Source organism: Anabrus simplex, chromosome 3 (assembly GCF_040414725.1).
Source record: "Anabrus simplex isolate iqAnaSimp1 chromosome 3, ASM4041472v1, whole genome shotgun sequence".
Classification (NCBI taxonomy): Eukaryota; Metazoa; Arthropoda; class Insecta; order Orthoptera; family Tettigoniidae; genus Anabrus; species Anabrus simplex.
In genome coordinates, this window is record NC_090267.1 from 469380002 (window position 1) to 469399790 (window position 19789).

Genomic DNA, 19789 nt, shown 5'->3' on the forward strand with positions numbered 1-19789 from the left:
ATAGATAGATAGATAGATAGATAGATAGATAGATAGATAGATAGAAATTCAATTAATCGTAGTAGGCAAAAGTAGATAGAGGACTGCCAGACCGGATCAGGGTACGTATGTTCTTAAAATATGACCTGGGTAACTGAGGATTAAATTTGCACAATTATCGTCAAGACATCTCTGTCATAGATTCCAACTCAGAAAATGGTTAAGTAAATTTTAAACATTATTCTTACACCTTAAAATATGTCTAAATTTTACTTCTGATCTCTTTAAATAGGATGCTTTCTGGAACATCGATAATTGGTGTTCCTACCGATGCCTATCTGAACGGAAATCATTTCGCCTACGGCTGTATCGGCGTCATTATTGTGCCTATTATTCTACCAGCGTTCTTGTCGGTCCTGCACAAGCATAAAGTCACTTCTGCTTACCAGGTACGCTATAAAGACCTATATATAGAGTTAATGTAACACGCATGTGTGCATTACCTGATAACAGAGATGAATTCCTTACCAGCAATAATGATAAATAATGTAATTGGCTTTACGTCCTTGGTGGAGTTAGTATTGAGTTTGTGACGTAACATAAGGTTCAAATAGGCAGAATTAAGATATATATCAATTACTTGGTACCATATTTTATAATAGTAAGAAAGTAAGCAATAATAATAAGAATAAGAACAAGCAACAAGCAAAGTTCGGGAAGAGTGTAAAAACCAAAAGATTCAAAATTAGGAAAAAAATTATCGATAATAAGATCAATAATATTTTTATTTATGTTTAATGCTTTCGTTCCTCACCCTGAAGTGGTGAGGCGGGCCACCCAGAGGGCACCCTCTCTTTGGCTGGGAGTGTGGGCATGTGAAAGGAGGTGAGAAATGGAAGTGAGGGAGATGGAAGTGTATAGTGATATCTTAAAGGTAGTTTTAATCGGTTTTATGGGTAAAGGGGGATGATATTAAGGTATATTAATAACGATTGTATTTCGAATAATTCACAAACAACAAATAAGAGTACCGAGGAGCAATGCGAACGTGAATTAGGGCTTGGGAAAAGTATAAAATATCAATAACTTGAACTGGCCACAAAACATTGATTGCAATAAAGGCATTTCAGGTAAATGAGATACTCACGTATAAATACACAATATAAAGCACCCATTAAGGAGAAGAACCCCATACTGGGGAAGGAAAGGGAGATCACAGGCGGGTATGGGAAACGGGGCCTCACTGAGCAAAGTAAAAAGACGGAATATTTATTAATGTATCGAAACACAAAAAGGTAGAGTCTGTAATGCATTGACGTGAAATAAATCACTTAATATTCCAACAATCAGACATCGCGATGCTTCAATTCCAGAACTAGGTATATCAACTAATCAAGCATAGCACTCGCACCAAATGCACAAATTTACGAGAATATATGATGGCATGAATAGTTGTAAAATCATCAAAGATGCACAATTAACAACACCAAGCCCGTTACATGTAATAAAAAGCATTGTATCTATGTTTCTAACTAGGTTCATATGCCCAAAACAACCGAACAAAACAAGACATCGTAACAAATCTATATGAAACATCAATGTAAAACCCCACTATAGAAAATTATCCGAAATAAATAAAATCCATAAACACTCACACCTCCCCCATCCATCTCCCTCTATTCACACATCTTCCCCCACTAGCCCGCATCTCCTGGCCAGAGAAAGGGCGTAACACTTTAGGTGGCCCGCCTCAATTCCTCAGGGCGAGGAATGAAAACAGTTCAAGAAGAAGAGGCGAGAAGCGCCGGAAACAAAAAGGTCCTGGGAAACAAATAATAATGTGTCTTTGCTCACCATACGTCTCCAAATAAAAAGGATAATAATAAGGCGTGACCAGCACGCAGTATGGCGAGATGTTGATCCCTCCACACTCACCACTGTCAAGACTGAACTGTGAAAGGTTCTGGAGACATAACAAAATATTGGAGAAAGTCAGCAGAAAATGACGTATTCGCGACGTGACGATGACTCGATGAGTGAAGAGACAGAGTCATGCGGCGTTCAGTAACATGTCAGGCAGCGGAGCGAGGTGTTGGTAGTATGGCGACGATGCAGAAGTCGACGACAAAGGTAAATGAAGTAGCATGTAAACTTTTTGGGGAATGTTACACGTCCTACTAACTACTTTTACGGTTTTCGGAGACGCCAAGGTGCCGAAATTTAGTACCGCCGGAGTTCCCTTTCGTGCAAGTAAATCTACTGTCACGAAGCTGACGTATTCGAGCACCTTCAAATACCACCGGAGGGAGCCAGGATCAAATCTGGCAAGTTGAAATAATAATGGTGAAAACACTGATAATTCAACGACTTGGATATGTTTCTGGACTGAGGGTCTACTGTCATAAATTTCTCCTAACCATAGCAACCAGCCTTCTTCACCGCTGGAAGTCCATGATTTACAGGTATTTGAAGAGGATCATGGCTTGGCGGACAACGGAAGACACAGAAGGATCATCATCATTGCCTTCCAAAGTTAGAAGATGTTATATCATCGACCCAACTGTTCGCTTTGAAAGCCATAAGTGGCAGTCCTCAAAAGTCAGCCTCGAGAAAAGGAATACTTACTTACCAAAAATTCCTAACTACAGAGATAAATAACAGCTAGAGGTAATCGACACAGTGGGTCTGATGATTGCAGCGGGGGGAACAAATCCCATTTTTGCCGCCAATTTTTGGAAACAGATGCCTCTGCCAGTTACAACGTTACGGGAAGTTGCCATCATTGCATTAAGGGGTTCATTAATAATTCTAGGAAATCATTGTTACAATTAAGTTACCATCTAAATTCCTCAACTGTATATATATTTCATTTGTAGAAATTACTATAAAGTATACTTTGTCACTAGGCAACATCTGCATGAGAGGAAGAATTTCATAAAATATTTCTTTTAAATACAATAATAAAAATTTAAAACATTACTGGCACATAAAAGAACTCCTGCGTGGCTAACTTCCGATACCGCGGAGTGTCCGGAAACAGTAAAAGTAGTTTGTGGACGTAAAGACAAAAATATTAATATTTACTAACATGTGCCCGCGTTTAATAATTCAACCTTAAAAAGTTTCTAAAACATTTATTTAATAGCAAATATAAACATTATATTTATTAACGCACATCGTTTTGACGTAAATTGCATGAAATAGGTTATTTTATTTTTGTTACTTCCATTGCTTAAGATACCGGGTTGGTAGATGGTACAAATTAATATTATTGAAACAATGCAAAATACCATGTAATATAATTAAAAAACTATTGTTTCCTTATAGAGCTTCGGGATAAACTATATTAGTGTCCTTCCATTTGGAGGTAAGGTGTATAGGTAGTGCATTTGCCTTTCCAACTATTGAACAATCCACGTACAGTTGACAACTGCAAAAGTACCGTTTTCGAAGATGGAGTCTTACAACTTTAAGCGATTCTCCTTGTGCCTTGTTGATGCACATAGCGAAACTCAAACAAACGGAGAGAACTGCAGACATCTAAATTGAATCCATGTATCCGAGGGAATTATGTGAATCCGGGGAATGAATATTACTTCGCTCGTGTTATGTCCAGTCATGAGAGTGGCTTCAATGATATTCGGCATCAGTTTCTGGACTGGTGGTCATGTTCCGTTGCAAAGAGAAGTAGGATTTATATTCCTGAGGATATTGGGTGCCACATTCATCCGCTCCAAGATGTTCGAGGGTACTCGAAGTGACTCCGAGTTGGTTCAAATGCTCTGTTGTGAAGTTGACAGCCTCACCTGCATTACATATTGTGTCGATGGACTTGTAAATTTGTAGAACACCGTGCAATTCTTGTAAAAGTTGCTTGTTGATGACGTTGAAAGCTTAAGTTCTTGGAACAAGAATTGCTCCTTTACACATCCATTCGTAATTGGTGAAATGCTCCTCTCGAATAGCTCAAGATTTTACGTTTCCATCCGATAGACGTATCATCATGAACAGCGTCATATGCCCTCACTCCATATAACACCTAAAATGGCTTCTTACGCCATGGACGTAGAATGGCTCCTTGACTTGTAGAACCTATCTTATGTACGTTGCCTAGCGACAGTGAATATTTAATATTGGTGACAGCACGTTGGATTTTCATATCGCAAATACACTTTTACCGCTGGTTTTTCGTTCATAACTCACCAAAGAAACCGAAAATGAAAATTCCGGCTTCGAGGTGCATTCACATCATCATACTTACGTAGAAGTATGTACGTTGAGCGTAACTCTGAGTTTTAAGCATCATTATTCAGAAACTATTGAAGATATATGAATAAAATATTTCATGATAGTCTTTCTATTTATATATAGAGTTTTCTCCACGTTCCTATGACGGAGATCAATTATCATTATTTTTAAAAACGGGTATTGAACAAAAATTAGAAAAAATGGTAGGAAATGTAACAATTAAAGAAAACATATTTTTTGAAGGAACTTCTTGGAAATTGTATAGAAACTTGTTAGGAGACAAAAAATTAGAAAGGTAAGATATTGACGTATTTGTGAAAAAAATTGCAATACAATGGGTTTGAAAATAATGCCATTAAAGAAGGGGCAAAGAAAAATGGTAATAACATTTCAACTGAGGAGGAACAAAAACAATAAACGTTCTATCGTATAAGATTAATATAAGGAATCTACACAATGTTGTTTAATCTGAGATTTTCTATGCTGTAGAAACGTTCGATATAATTGGGAAAGTTGGCCTTGAAGATATCTAAAGGAGAGAAAGAAAAATGCTCTGAAAAATATTTGGTCCAGATGTAAAATATTGGAAGATGAAACTCAAATATAACAATGAATTGTATCAAAGAATAGAAAGGGTGGTTACATTGATTAGTAAGAGAAGGTTACAATTCTATGGACACTTGTTGAGGATGGATAGTAACAGACTGACCAAGATAATATTTGAATCCTTCAGCAAGAGGAAGGCGAAGCTGAAATATTTTCGATAAGTGAGGATTCACTTGACTAAGATGGGCGTTACGAAGTCTTATATACTGGATAGAAATCAATTCGGACAACTTGTCAAAAAGTTTCTGGTAAACTAAGGAGACACTGCTGAGGAAAAAGATCCTCTAAAGAAGATGGAAGTAGGAGAAAGGATGAAAACATTCTGGCAGAGAAGACTAGAAAAATAATACAAAGATTGTAAGAAGTGGACAGTAGATGGTCGAAACTAAATTAAAATAAATACATGATTAAATAATTAAATAAATACATAATAATGGAGTGTGGCCTCCGGTGAGGTCTGGTGTAGGTCTTCCGAGTCGACGCACTATAGGCAACCCGCGCTTCTCTGTGAATGAATTCTAATGATGAAGGCAGCATAAACACCCAGCCCCCGAGCCAGAGGAGAGTTCAAATCCATAACGCGGTTGGAAATCGAACTGGGAACCCCTTGAACAGAAGCTCAGTATGCTAACCATGTTACCATTGGGCTGGACACTACCTTGTTAAATCTTTTCAGAAAAGCAATCATGTTTGTAATAATTCAATAAATTATGGCATTTACAGTAAAATTCCCATGAGGCTGCAGTTGTTACATTTAAAGTTGTTGTTAAACCAGTGATGAATTTTCGATTATTTTATTTCACCACAGGTTATGTATACAGTACATATTGAATATTGAAATAACACCAACTACATTACTTGTAGAAATGTCATGTGAATAGTCCGTATAGGCTATAGACAACACGGTCAGCTGTAATGTCGTTTATCAGGAAATATATTAATAGTATTCTAAATTCTGAGCTAGAAAATGACATGCCATTCTTTATATTGCAGTATCTCGAGATGAGGTTTAACAAATCGGTGCGACATCTCGTGTCACTTCTTTTCCTCATCAAAATAGTAAGTTCTTTGTGTACTTTATACATAAATACATAGCTAATTGATAAAATGTACTTCTAGATTTATGTTCACCTATCCAACAGTATATTATTCGTTAGAAAAGATTTCAATGGGACATCAAACCCTGGATAAATATGTGACCCCTTTTTCTTGATCCTACTTATAAGCAAGCGTTAGAGATTTTCCTGAACTCTTTCAATATTTTTATATACTGTTATGTTTTTCACTCTGCCTAAACTAAATTTTGAATGATACATTTTTAAACTACCTGGAAGAATATATATGATAACTATTATTTTTGAAAAAGAAACAACTTAATTAGAATACAGTAACATGTTTCGCCCTTAAAATAACATCGTCAGATTCAATAAAATCACACTCAAATAATTATAAAAGAATAATCATTTATGTTTGTTTCTGTTTTTAAAAGTATGAAAACTCATCTTCTGGAGTGGAAAGGGACTTCATAAAGGAAATTCCAGATTTTCAAGTTCATAAGTATTTAAACAAACAAACAAAAATTATACTTTGGAAATTTATGCAACATCTCCCTTAGCAAATTATTCCAGTCCGTAACTCCTCTTCCTATAAAGGAATATTTGCACAGAATTCGCTTCTTGAATTGTAATTTATTGCGATATTTCCTGCTTTTAAAACACCACACATACTCGTTCGTCTACTAATGTTATTCCACGCCATCTCCCCAGTGACAGCTCGGAACATACCACCTTGTCTAGCAGCTCGTCTCCTTTCTCCCAAGTCTTCCCAACCCAAACTTTGTAACACATTCGTAACGCTACTCTTTTGTCGGAAATCACCCCGAAAAAATCAAGCTGCTTTTCTTAGGATTATTTTTCCAGATCTCGAATCAACTAATACTGGTGAGGATCCCATACACTGCAACCGTTCTCTAGCTGGGGTCTTACCAGGGAATTTTCCTCCTTACAGCAACTCCTAAATACCCTCATATCCACTTGCAGAGATGTGTACAAATATTTACAATCCCGTTTATTACCTTTATTACATTACCTTAACACCTATGTACTTACGGTGATCCCCATATGGAACATTCACACTATCAACGCAGACATTAAAACCGAGAAGAATTTTCCTATTAGTGATTAAGTTACTGATTTTTAACACCGTTTGTCATCGTAGCGGCCCCGTGGTTTAGGGGTAGAGTGTCTGCCTCTTACCCGGAGGACTCGGGTTCAATTTTCGTTCAAGTCACGGATTTTCACCTGGAACTCAGGGCTGGTTCGAGGTCCACTCAGCCTACGTGATTAGAATTGAGGAGCTAACTGACGATGAGATAGCGGACCCGGTCTAGAAAGCCAAGAATAACGTTCAAGAGGATTCGTCGTGCTGAATATATGACAACTCGTAATCTGCAGGGCTTCGGTATGAGCAGCGGTCGCTTGGTAAGCCAAGGCCTTGGTTTGGTTTTTTGTCATCATATCATTGCTTTCTGTCGATCTCTTTTTATTCACGATTTGTTTTTTCGTCCCACGAACACGGATAGATCTTATGGCGACTATAGCATAGGAAAGGGCTAGGAGTGGGAAGGAAGCGGCCGTGGCTTAAAGAAGGTACAGCTCCAGCATTTGCCTGGTGTTAAACTGGGAAATCACGGAAAACCATCATAAGGACTGCCGACAGCGGGGCTCAAACCCACTATCTCCGGATGCAAGCTCGCAGCTGTCGATCTCACAACATTATCCAAGTCCTTTTGCAGTTTCTCACAACCATGTAACTTAATTATTACTGTGAAAATGAAAATCTACAATCTCTTTTCCAGTGAGTGACCGGATCAGGGATGGAATGAATGAAGCCCCCATCTAGCGGCGAGGATGGGAACTGTGCCGGCTGCCGAAGCCTGCCGCACTTCTCTGGGGCAATGAATAGTGGCTAACAGATGAAATGAAATGATAGTGGAGAGTTTTGCTGGAATGAAAGATGACAGGGAAAACCGGAGTACCCCTAGAAAAACCTGTCCCGCCTCCGCTTTGCCCAGCACAAATCTCACATGGAGTGACCGGGATTTTTACCATGGAACGCAGCAAAGCGCTACCGCCTGAGGCACGCAGGCTTCATTTATTAATCTGTAGAGTACAGTATAGTCTACATAAGTTCTTTACACATATCATTTGTATACGTAAGAAAATATTAAATCCAATAACACTGCCTTGAGGAATTCCCCTCTTCATGAATACAGGATCACAATCACTTAGTAACCTGGATGATGTTTTTGAGATGGAGTGTATTTGGAATAGGCGTCATCAGCGTAGCGTAACCAGGCAGCCATTGTTCGTCATCTCGTGACATGGCATGAGAATGTTGCGAGCTCGATCAGCTGTCATATTTCTGGACGTAGATCATGATACTACACATTTATTTCGATTTATAGAGAATCTTTTTCTCCCCTGTAGGTGGAGTGAAGGGATGCATTCCTGTACCCCTGCGTGTCATAAGAGACTACTAAGAGGGGAACCAAACAATTTGTACTCACTCTGTCATCTTCTATGTCCAAAATCATACCCACGATTCTATGATTTCCCCAGTAGCGGAGAATGTTTCATAGGACGTTTCTGATTCATTTTCTGGCAAGCGAGTCTGTTATAAATTAATTCTATCATTTCAAATGTACTTTTAAATGTATAACTTTTCAAGAAGAACCTCCCGCCGAATTTCTGCGGGGTCAGTCTCGTTTTAGTAAATGACTAAACCCACATAATTTCCATTTCAGATCTTTGGTTTACCTCGGTATGTATACACGCCTGCCGTCATATTTAATCAAGGTAAGTCAATATTTGATGGTTTTGAATGCAGTATTCTGAATCAGATTTATCCATAATTAAGTTTTCTGTACTTATCAGCAAGGGACTGCCTGGCGGAGGCGGAAAGGTGTGCACGATTCCAACGGAAGGACGTGATTTCGAATCCCCGTCAGGAAGTCGTAAAATTTAAGAAACGAGATTTCCACTTCCGGAGGTGCATATGGCCCTGGTGTTACATCATTACCTCTAGCCGAAAAAAAAGCCACTAAAATCACCATATCACCGTTTCATCTAGTTTAAGATTATTCAGCTTATGTGGGTGGATTGCAGCTATAATAAAGAATGACCAATTTTATCTCAACTAAATGGAGATCTTGAGTATGAAGTTAATCTATTAATCAATCAAAATTCACATCGATCTTCGTTTAGGGCCGTCGCCCTGGTGTCAGATTCCCTAATAGTTGTTTACCTAGTCTGCTCTCGCTATTTGCTTTACGTCGCACCCACACAGATACGTCTTATGGCGACGATAGGATAGGAATGGGAAAGAAGCGGCCGTGGCCTTAATTAAGGTACAGCCCCAGCATTTGCCTGATGTGAAAATGGGAAACCACGGAAAATCATCTTCAGGGCTGCCGACAGTGGGGCTCGAAGCCACAATCTCCCGATTACTGGATACTGGCCGCACTTAAACGACTGCAGCTATCGAGCTCGTTCTAGTCTCTTCTTAACCGATATCAAAGAAGTTGGGAATTCATAAAACAATTCCCTTGATAAATTACTCGAATCCTTAGTTCCCCTTCCAATAAATAAATAAAAATGAACTTTGTCCCAATTCTTCACCTTCTTACCTTCAATTGCTCCACACAAAGCTTATTCGTCTACTAATATCACTCCACGCCGTCTCTCGGTTCAAAACATGCCACTTAGTCGAGCATCTCTTCTCCTTATTTCCAAGTCTTCCCAGACCGAAGTTTGCAACATTTTCGTAACACTAATACACTGACTGACAGAGCAAATGCAACACCAATAAGGAGTGGTCAGAACTTTATGCCAATTGCAGGGTAGACTGACGTCACTGAGGTATGCTCATGATGTGAAATGCGCCGCTGTGCTGCGCACGTAGCGAACGATAAATGGGACACGGCGATGGCGAATGGCCCACTTCGTACCGTGATTTCCCAGCCGACAGTCATTGTAGAACGTGTTGTCGTGTGCCACAGGACACGTGTATATTAAGAATGCCAGGCCGCCGTCAACGGAGGCATTTCCAGCAGACAGACGACTTTACGAGGGGTATGGTGATCGGGCTGAGAAGGGCAGGTTGGTCGCTTCGTCAAATCGCAGCCGATACCCATAGGGATGTGTCCACGGTGCAGCGCCTGTGGCGAAGATGGTTGGCGCAGGGACATGTGGCACGTGCGAGGGGTCCAGGCGCAGCCCGAGTGACGTCAGCACGCGAGGATCGGCGCATCCGCCGCCAAGCGGTGGCAGCCCGGCACGCCACGTCAACCGCCATTCTTCAGCATGTGCAAGACACCCTGGCTGTTCCAATATCGACCAGAACAATTTCCCGTCGATTGGTTGAAGGAGGCCTGCACTCCCGGCGTCCGCTCAGAAGACTACCATTGACTCCACAGCATAGACGTGCACGCCTGGCATGGTGCCGGGCTAGAGCGACTTGGATGAGGGAATGGCGGAACGTCGTGTTCTCCGATGAGTCACGCTTCTGTTCTGTCAGTGATAGTCACCGCAGACGAGTGTGGCGTCGGCGTGGAGAAAGGTCAAATCCGGCAGTAACTGTGGAGCGCCCTACCGCTAGACAACGCGGCATCATGGTTTGGGGCGCTATTGCGTATGATTCCACGTCACCTCTAGTGCGTATTCAAGGCACGTTAAATGCCCACCGCTACGTGCAGCATGTGCTGCGGCCGGTGGCACTCCCGTACCTTCAGGGGCTGCCCAATGCTCTGTTTCAGCAGGATAATGCCCGCCTACACACTGCTCGCATCTCCCAACAGGCTCTACGAGGTGTACAGATGCTTCCGTGGCCAGCGTACTCTCCGGATCTCTCACCAATCGAACACGTGTGGGATCTCATTGGACGCCGTTTGCAAACTCTGCCCCAGCCTCGTACGGACGACCAACTGTGGCAAATGGTTGACAGAGAATGGAGAACCATCCCTCAGGACACCATCCGCACTCTTATTGACTCTGTACCTCGACGTGTTTCTGCGTGCATCGCCGCTCGCGGTGGTCCTACATCCTACTGAGTCGATGCCGTGCGCATTGTGTAACCTGCATATCGGTTTGAAATAAACATCAATTATTCATCCGTGCCGTCTCTGTTTTTTCCCCAACTTTCATCCCTTTCGAACCACTCCTCCTTGGTGTTGCATTGTCACTGTCAGTCAGTGGATTTTGTCATACACAATCCAGAACAAATCGTTATGCTTTCCTTTGGATTTCTTTCCAGTTCTCCTCTCAAGTATTTCTAGTGGGGATGTCATACGCTGGAACTGTACTTTAATTTAGGTCTTACCAGTGACTTATACGCCATCTCGTTTCCATCCTTACTACAACCCCTTAATACTCTCATAACCATGTGAAAAGGTGTGTAATACTTATTTACAATCCCGTTCATCTGGTTACTTCAATGAAAATCATGCCGTACATTAACACCTAAGTACTTACAGTGATCCAATTAGCCACTGACAACCCGTAAACACGTGATTTTCGGGTGGTGCTAAGCGAGCATTAGCGAACAGGCGACCAGACATATTTCTCTCCTGGTCAAAATACAACATTAATGAACATGGCTTCACTATCTAAAGGTCCTTTTCAGGACCAAACTACTACTACTACTACTACTACTACTACTACTACTACTACTACTACTACTACTACTACTACTACTACTACTACTACTACTACTACTACTACTACTACTACTACTACTACTACTACTACTACTACTACTACTACTACTACTACTACTACTACTACTACTACTACTACTACTACTACTACTACTACTACTACTACTACTACTACTACTACTACTACTACTACTACTACTACTACTACTACTACTACTACTACTACTACTACTACTACTACTACTACTACTACTACTACTACTACTACTACTACTACTACTACTACTACTACTACTACTACTACTACTACTACTACTACTACTACTACTACTACTACTACTACTACTACTACTACTACTACTACTACTACTACTACTACTACTACTACTACTACTACTACTACTACTACTACTACTACTACTACTACTACTACTACTACTACTACTACTACTACTACTACTACTACTACTACTACTACTACTACTACTACTACTACTACTACTACTACTACTACTACTACTACTACTACTACTACTACTACTACTACTACTACTACTACTACTACTACTACTACTACTACTACTACTACTACTACTACTACTACTACTACTACTACTACTACTACTACTACTACTACTACTACTACTACTACTACTACTACTACTACTACTACTACTACTACTACTACTACTACTACTACTACTACTACTACTACTACTTTTAGAGTACATCTTTTAGAGATGTAACTACTGCTCTTAAAGATGCTTGTAGGACCAGCCGATTGAGGGGATCAACAAAATATAAAACACGAGTCCCTTACTGGTGGAACAATGAAATAGACATGCAAAGGAAAGACTGCAATCGCAAGAGACGAATTCTTACAAGATCTAGGAAAAAAATCAGCCAGGTCAACTTAATACCATTAGAAGCGGACTATAAGGCATCAAAGAGGCAACTAATGAAGCTAATAAAGGATTCTAAGAGAAATCTCTGGCGAAAGCTATGCGACGATCTAGACAGTGATATCTGGGGAGCGGGATATAAGATAGTGACCGGTCGAATAATCAACAGGGTACCAGTTCAGCTCCCAGCTGATAGAAGGAAAGCCATAGCAATGGAGTTGTTCCCTTGTACTAATGACAGACTTGAAACGGAATCAGATTTTTGTGTTGCAGAACCGTTCACTGTGGTTGAGTTACAAGAGGTAGCACGCAATATGAAGACTGGTAAGGCACCAGGTGTAGATGGAATCCCACCAGAAGCCATCAAGTATGCAGTTGAGGTGGCACCTGGTTGGATCTTATCAGTCTTCAATGATTTATTAAAAAAGCGTGAATTCCCCGATGAGTGGAAAGTAGCCAAGCTAGTGCTGTTATTGAAGGCAGGGAAACTATCATTAGATCCATCAGCATACAGGCCACTGTGCTTATTAAACACCTTGAGCAAACTTTACGAAGGATTGATTAAAACTAGACTGGAGAAAGAACTTGAACAACAGGGAGGACTTTCTTCGAACCAGTTTGGATTTAGAAAGGGTAGAACCACAACCCAAGCTATTGAGAGGGTGATTCAAATACAGGCAGAAAGCAGTGAGAAATGGGCTGCCTTGATAACGCTAGATGTCAAAAATGCTTTTAACACTGCTTCTTGGAGCATTATTTTGAGAGAACTTCGTAGGATGAACATTTCTCAGTATCTACAACAAATAATCGTTAAGTACTTCAAAGGACGAAGAATACGATTCCATGATTTAGAAGATCTTGAAATGAGTGCTGGCGTTCCACAGGGATCTGTCCTAGGACCCACCTTGTGGAACATTCTATATGATGGTGTCTTACGCCTGCAGCTGACAAAAGGGACAACATCTATTGGTTATGCAGATGACCTTGCAATAGTGGTAATAGCAGAGAATGTAGAAGAACTGACCTTCCGAGTAAATGAATCACTGAGACGAGTTAACCTTTGGATGGTAAATAATAAGTTGAGATTGGCTCCACATAAGACTGAGGCTGTAATTTTGAAAGGTTCCAGGAATTGGAAAAATGTCCGTTTCTTATTAAATGATACAGTGATTATCCCAGGAAAGTCTGTACGATACCTTGGGGTTCTTATTGACAGGAATTGCACATTTGGTGCACATGTGAAGGCAGTAACCCAAAAGGCAGAGAAGAAGGCATCGGCATTAGCCAGACTTATGCCTAACATCGGGGGACCAAGAACAGTTAAGAGACAGATTATGTGCTCTGCAGTATATTCCATTTTACTTTATGCTGCACCTATCTGGCACAATGCACTCAGGAGGAAGATTCACCGAAGAGCTATGGAAAGAGTACAGAGGAAAATGCTGCTCAGAGTTACCTGTGCATATCGAACTGTTTCGACAGCAGCTTTACAAGTTGTAGCTGCCAGTATTCCCATTGACCTCCTCGTTGCAGAGAGAAAACTTTGGCATGAAAGGGGTGCAACTATATCTGCTGAGGAAAAGAAAGCCTCGAGGAACCAACTCTTACTAGACTGGCAAGACCGATGGGATGGCACAACCGATGTTGGCCAATGGACAAAAAAGCTAATACCCAACATAGGAGACTGGCTTAAATGTAGACATCGGCAGGTAGATTACAATCTGTCGCAGATCCTGACAGGACATGGAAGATTCGGCGTATACGCCATGAAGATGGGAAAGACGCAGGGAGATGGTTGTTGGTACTGTTCTGAAAGGGATACAGTAGAACACACCTTTTTCTACTGTGTTCGATGGGAAGAAGAACGAAGAAAAGCCTGCCAACAACTTGGCCGACAACTCACGCCAGGGAATCTGATTCAGATTATGTTAGAGAGCCCGTTTGCCTGGAACACAGTAAAGGCAATGGCGACAAGCATTATGGGGATGAAGGAGAAAGAAGAGAAAGGAAGAACTTAATTACATACATCACTCCATTCTGATGTCATGCCGACAAGCAGTTCCAGAATGGTCTGAGTGAAGAGGGCAGGGGTTTTTAGTTGGTGGAAATCCAACTCCCACACAGAGTGGTGTCTTTAAAAGATTTTCCCCTGCCATAACAAAAAAAAACTACTACTACTACTACTACTACTACTACTACTACTACTACTACTACTTGGAGACTGGGACCTACTGTCCGTATTTGCCAACTTAATATAGAAGGCATTAGCCGATCCAAGAGTGGAGCGCTGTCTAAACTGCTACTTTCTTATGAAGTTGATTTAGTAGTTATCCAAGAAACTCATGCTGCAGATTATCAGCAGTTGAGAACAAAAGGTAAGATTCCAGTATATTATCTTCTGGGAGCTACCTATCATCAAGCGTACGGTAATGCCACCTACGTACGCTCCACCGTAGATAATTCCTACCTTGTCCCTTCCAGTAAGAGCAAGGATATTCACACTGTTGTTACTCGAATAGATGACACTGTAGTCTCAAATATCTATAAAGCACGCAATGTCAAGTGGCCTAGTCAAGGTTTAGATGCGCATCCACACCCACCTGTCTATGTAGGAGATTTCAACAGCCATCATCTGGAGTGGAATTATAGAACCAACGACGACAATGGAGAGGCGCTAATGGGTTGGGTTGAAATTAATGACCATTTCCATGTTTTTCACGCCAAGGATCGAGGTACGTTGATAGATCTTTAGCATGGAGTTTAGAGTATTGCCCTGACCTATGCTTTGTGTCTAGACACAAAAACGGTAAATCCTTACCAATCATCCGGAAAGTGCTCACAGACTTTTCTCATAGCCAGAACCGACCAGTCCTCTATGAGCTTGGAATCCAGATTCCTCTAGTTTCAACTACCCCACGACCACGCTGGAACTTCAGTAGCTAACTGGTCTGCCTTTAAAGAGGACCTTGACAATGTTTTGCGAAAGATACCACCAACAAGTACAGGATATGAGAGATTCATGGGAGCTGTGATATCTACTGCAAAAAAGCACATCCCTAGGGGCTTTCGTAGAGAGTATATCCCAGGATGGAGTGAGGAAAAAGATAATCTTTATCAACAATACATTGACAGTGGTGATCACGGAATTGCAGATCAACTTTTACATAGCTTAGATTCTGCAAGAAGACAAAAGTGGATTTCAAAAGTTGAATCTCTTGACTTTACAAAATCCACTCGTGAAGCTTGGTCCCTTCTCATGAAGCTGGGGGATGGAGAACCCATTACACGAATGAATTCAAAAATTCACCCAAACAAAATTGCATCTCATATAGTCACGACATCCAAAAGTAGCAGGGATAAAGTATTCACGAAACGAATAAAGAAGAATCTGAAAATCCTGAAGGACAGTGTCCCAGATATATCGGAGTACTCCAGACCTTTTACTGCAAATGAGATAACTATTGCATTTGCTGATATCAAACCAGGCAAAGCACCAGGTGTGGATGGTATTCACTCAGAATTTATCACTCATTGTGGGGATAGAGCTAGAGTATGGTTGTCCACCTTCTTCACAAACATCCTACAGAGTGGCCAATTGTCAAAGCTATTCAAACAAACAAAGATCATAGCTATCTTGAAGAAAGGCAAAGCCAGCGATAAACCAGAGAGTTATCGACGTATTACCCTGCTTAGTGTGACATATAAATTACTAAAAAGGCTCCTTCTCAATAGAATTGGCCCAAATATCCTCGAGAAAATCCCAGTGGAGCAGGCAGGATTCACACCGAACAGAACCACTACAGACCAAATAATGTCTCTCACAACTTACATAGAAGCAGGCTATCAGAGAAAGCTTAAGACATCAGTGGCTTTTATTGATCTGAAAGCAGCCTATGATACAGTCTGCAAGGATGGCCTACTATTAACGTTTCTGAAAGTGATACCATGTAAGACGACTGACCGGCTCTTGAACAATATGCTAAGCCAAAGACTTTTCCAAGTACATATGGGGAATACTGTGAGCACCAATAGATCACTAAATATTGGACTTCCTCAGGGTTCTGTTCTTGCTCCAATCTTATTTAGCCTATATATCTCAGACATGCCTGCCACATTTTCAAGAAAATTTGGATATGCCGATGGCTGGGCTATTGCTACCAAAGATACAACATTTGAGAAATCCGAGATGACCTTAACGGACGATATAAAAGTGTAGGTACAGTACTTTAAATTGTGGAGACTTATACTTAAAGCCAATAAAACAGAAGTATGATGCTTCCATCTAAACAGCAAGATGGCTAACAAACAATTGCAGGTGTACATTGAAAATCAGTTATTGAGACAGAATAGATTCCCTAAATACCTAAGAGTTACCTTAGATAGAACACTCTCTTTTAGACAACATCTTTGTAACGTCCAATCCAAAGTAAGAACTCGAAACAACGTAATCCAAAAAATATGTGGTACAACTTGGGGTTCAACAGCAATTTTACTCCGATGCACCGCTTTGGGACTTGTGTTCTCGGCTGCTGAGTACTGCGCTTCTGTTTGGCTGAATAGCCCTCACACAAACCTCAGAGATACACAGCTCAACACCACGATGCGTCTCGTCACTGGCACCATAAGGTCCACACCCACATATTGTCTACCTATTCTCAGCCATATCTCCACCAGATCTTCGACGTAGGAACGCTCCCCTCAGGGAATTTAAGAAACTAATAAATAATCCCCAATTACCAATACATGACGACATTGCCAATGTTCATCTGAATCGTCTAAGGTCCACCAATGAGAACTGCAACAGAACTGAAAAATACCAACTTCAATATTACTAAGGAATGGCAGGGAAGACAAGATACTAGGCCTGAGTCAACTTTGCGACACATGGGATCGTCACTGCCACCTGGATTTGAGCTTCCTCGGAAAACCTGGTCTACTCTTAACAGGATACAATCGGGCCATGGTAACTGCGCAGATTTCCACTACAAGTGGAAAAGAATTCCTATGCCTAACTGCGACTGTGGTGCCTCTAAGCAGACCATCCTGTACATTATCAGCGAATGTCCAGAAAGAAAGTAGAGTGGCGATATCAGTGACTTTGGTCATGCGCCTCCAGAGACAGTTAGCTATATAAATAACCTGGATATAAATACATAGTTTGTTCTTCAAAACCATTGTGTGTTGTATCTATAAAGCAATACGCTAAATAAATAAATACGGTATTATACATCGTATACGGATTTCTCCGTAAAGTACTGTAAAGGCAGTGTGTAAGAAGGTAGGCGTTGGGGAAGTATTGCGGATAATTGCAGGCCACATTTCCTACTGCCAAATACAATCGAGTTCGGGAGTTTCAACTATAACGGCAGGTTCACGTGGCTAATGCTACTCACAATAGAGGAGGAGAGATTTCATTATTAAAACAGGCCCTTTTTCGTAAAGCAAGTTACAGTCGAGTTCGAAGGATTTGATTATAACCGAGAAATACAGGGCTATCAAGTATCAACAATCGAGACACGACAATAAGCCATAGGACCAAAGTTGTTGATCTCTCCAAATAGAACGGCGATTACAGTATCCGTTTTGTAATAAGACTTACCGTTTAACCCCCAATTATCCCTAAAAGGAGGTCTGCACCGTCATTAAAATCAATAAATACTGCGATATCTTCCGGGGCCAAAAGTTATATAATTTAACTGCATGCAATTTTTCCTCAAAGAAAAGAGTGTTCAGGTTTCGGGATTAGCAATCGCATATATACGGAGTAATTAAGGAAGAAAGTAACGTTGAAATTAATACAAAATAGGATTATACCTGATGGCAGCCGGATAGGACAAATATGTAAACACCAAGTGGATGTATATGAAAATCAGATGTCCCTAATTATGATGGTATGTGTTACGAATATAAGAAATAGGTAACAGAGAAGAAATTTTGGCGCAGGTATTCTTAGGTAAACAGGTAAAAAGATGATTAATGGTGTTGTTACTTAAGCTATTAGAGGACAGTTATAACCTCAACGATATTCCACCAAAATTCCGCAGAATGGCCAATTGACGTCCCTCTTGTTTTCTACTCAAGGGACAAACACGAGTTTACAGGAATGATGACGAAAATGGCAATATGTAACTTCACTGCTGGCAAGCAGTCAGAGACGTTGGCATGGTAACTTGTAGGTTTTTTTTGTCGGTCTGTCGGTCATTCAATGCAGAGCATGATGCCCGCAGAAAATAGTAATTTTCTCAGTCATTTGTAGAGTAAGCTAAACTATGAACACAACTAAATTTGTTTATAATGAACAGACGTTTCACGTACACTCCACGGATTTCACAGAAAACCAAGAGCATAAGATGAAATGGATTAATACTGTTCTCCGTTTCTTACAAACACCCCGTCTATTCAAATATATATTAAAATCATACGTATATAAAAATCTTCCCTGGGATAAGTATACTCTAAATATGTGTTTGGTCGAGAACTATGCAGCCGTTTCGCCGTGATGGTGGAACAAAGAGATAATCAGACACGAAACAGACCGATTTGGTCTTGAGTTAACCTAAAACGGATAAATATATGAAAAATGGCCAAAACAAACGAAATTAAAGACAGCGAATCCACTAAAACTTTATTTATATAGATATAATATGACTAGTCACCCCGTTAACCATGGGACCATCTCACAACTTTGTTGAGATCTTTGTGCAGTCGCTCAGAATCCCGTGACTTATTTATTACTCCATTCAGTATAGCATCGTTCGCAAAGAGCCTTGTTTGCGTTTCCATTTCCTTATTATGTGTATAAGGAATACAGAGGTCCAGTAACACTACCTTGCGGGACACTCACTCCCTTATTCATTACAGGATCAGATAACGCTTTACATATTCTAATTCTCTGAGTTATACCTATAGCCCTTACTTTTGTTAATAATCTCTCGGGATCTTCCCTGTCAAAGGCCAAAAGCGATACAGTCAACTTCCAGAATCTAAAATATCTGCTATATCACCTGTAAACCTACAAGTTGAGCTTGTCAGGAATTACATTTCCTAAACCCGAACTGCCTTCTACAAAACCAGTTAGCTATTTCGCAAACGTGTCTAATATAATCAGAATAACAGCTTTCCCAAACCTTAAATGAAACACACATCAAGGTGATTGAACTACAATTATCCACTTTTTACCCTATCACCCTTTTCTTTGTACACTGTGGCTACAAATTTCAACTCTCCATTCATTTGGTACAGTTCCTTCATGCAAGCAGTAATCAAATAAATAATTCAGATACGGCACTATATCCGAACCCATTCCCTTTAGTGTATCTCTGGAGATCTTATCAATTCC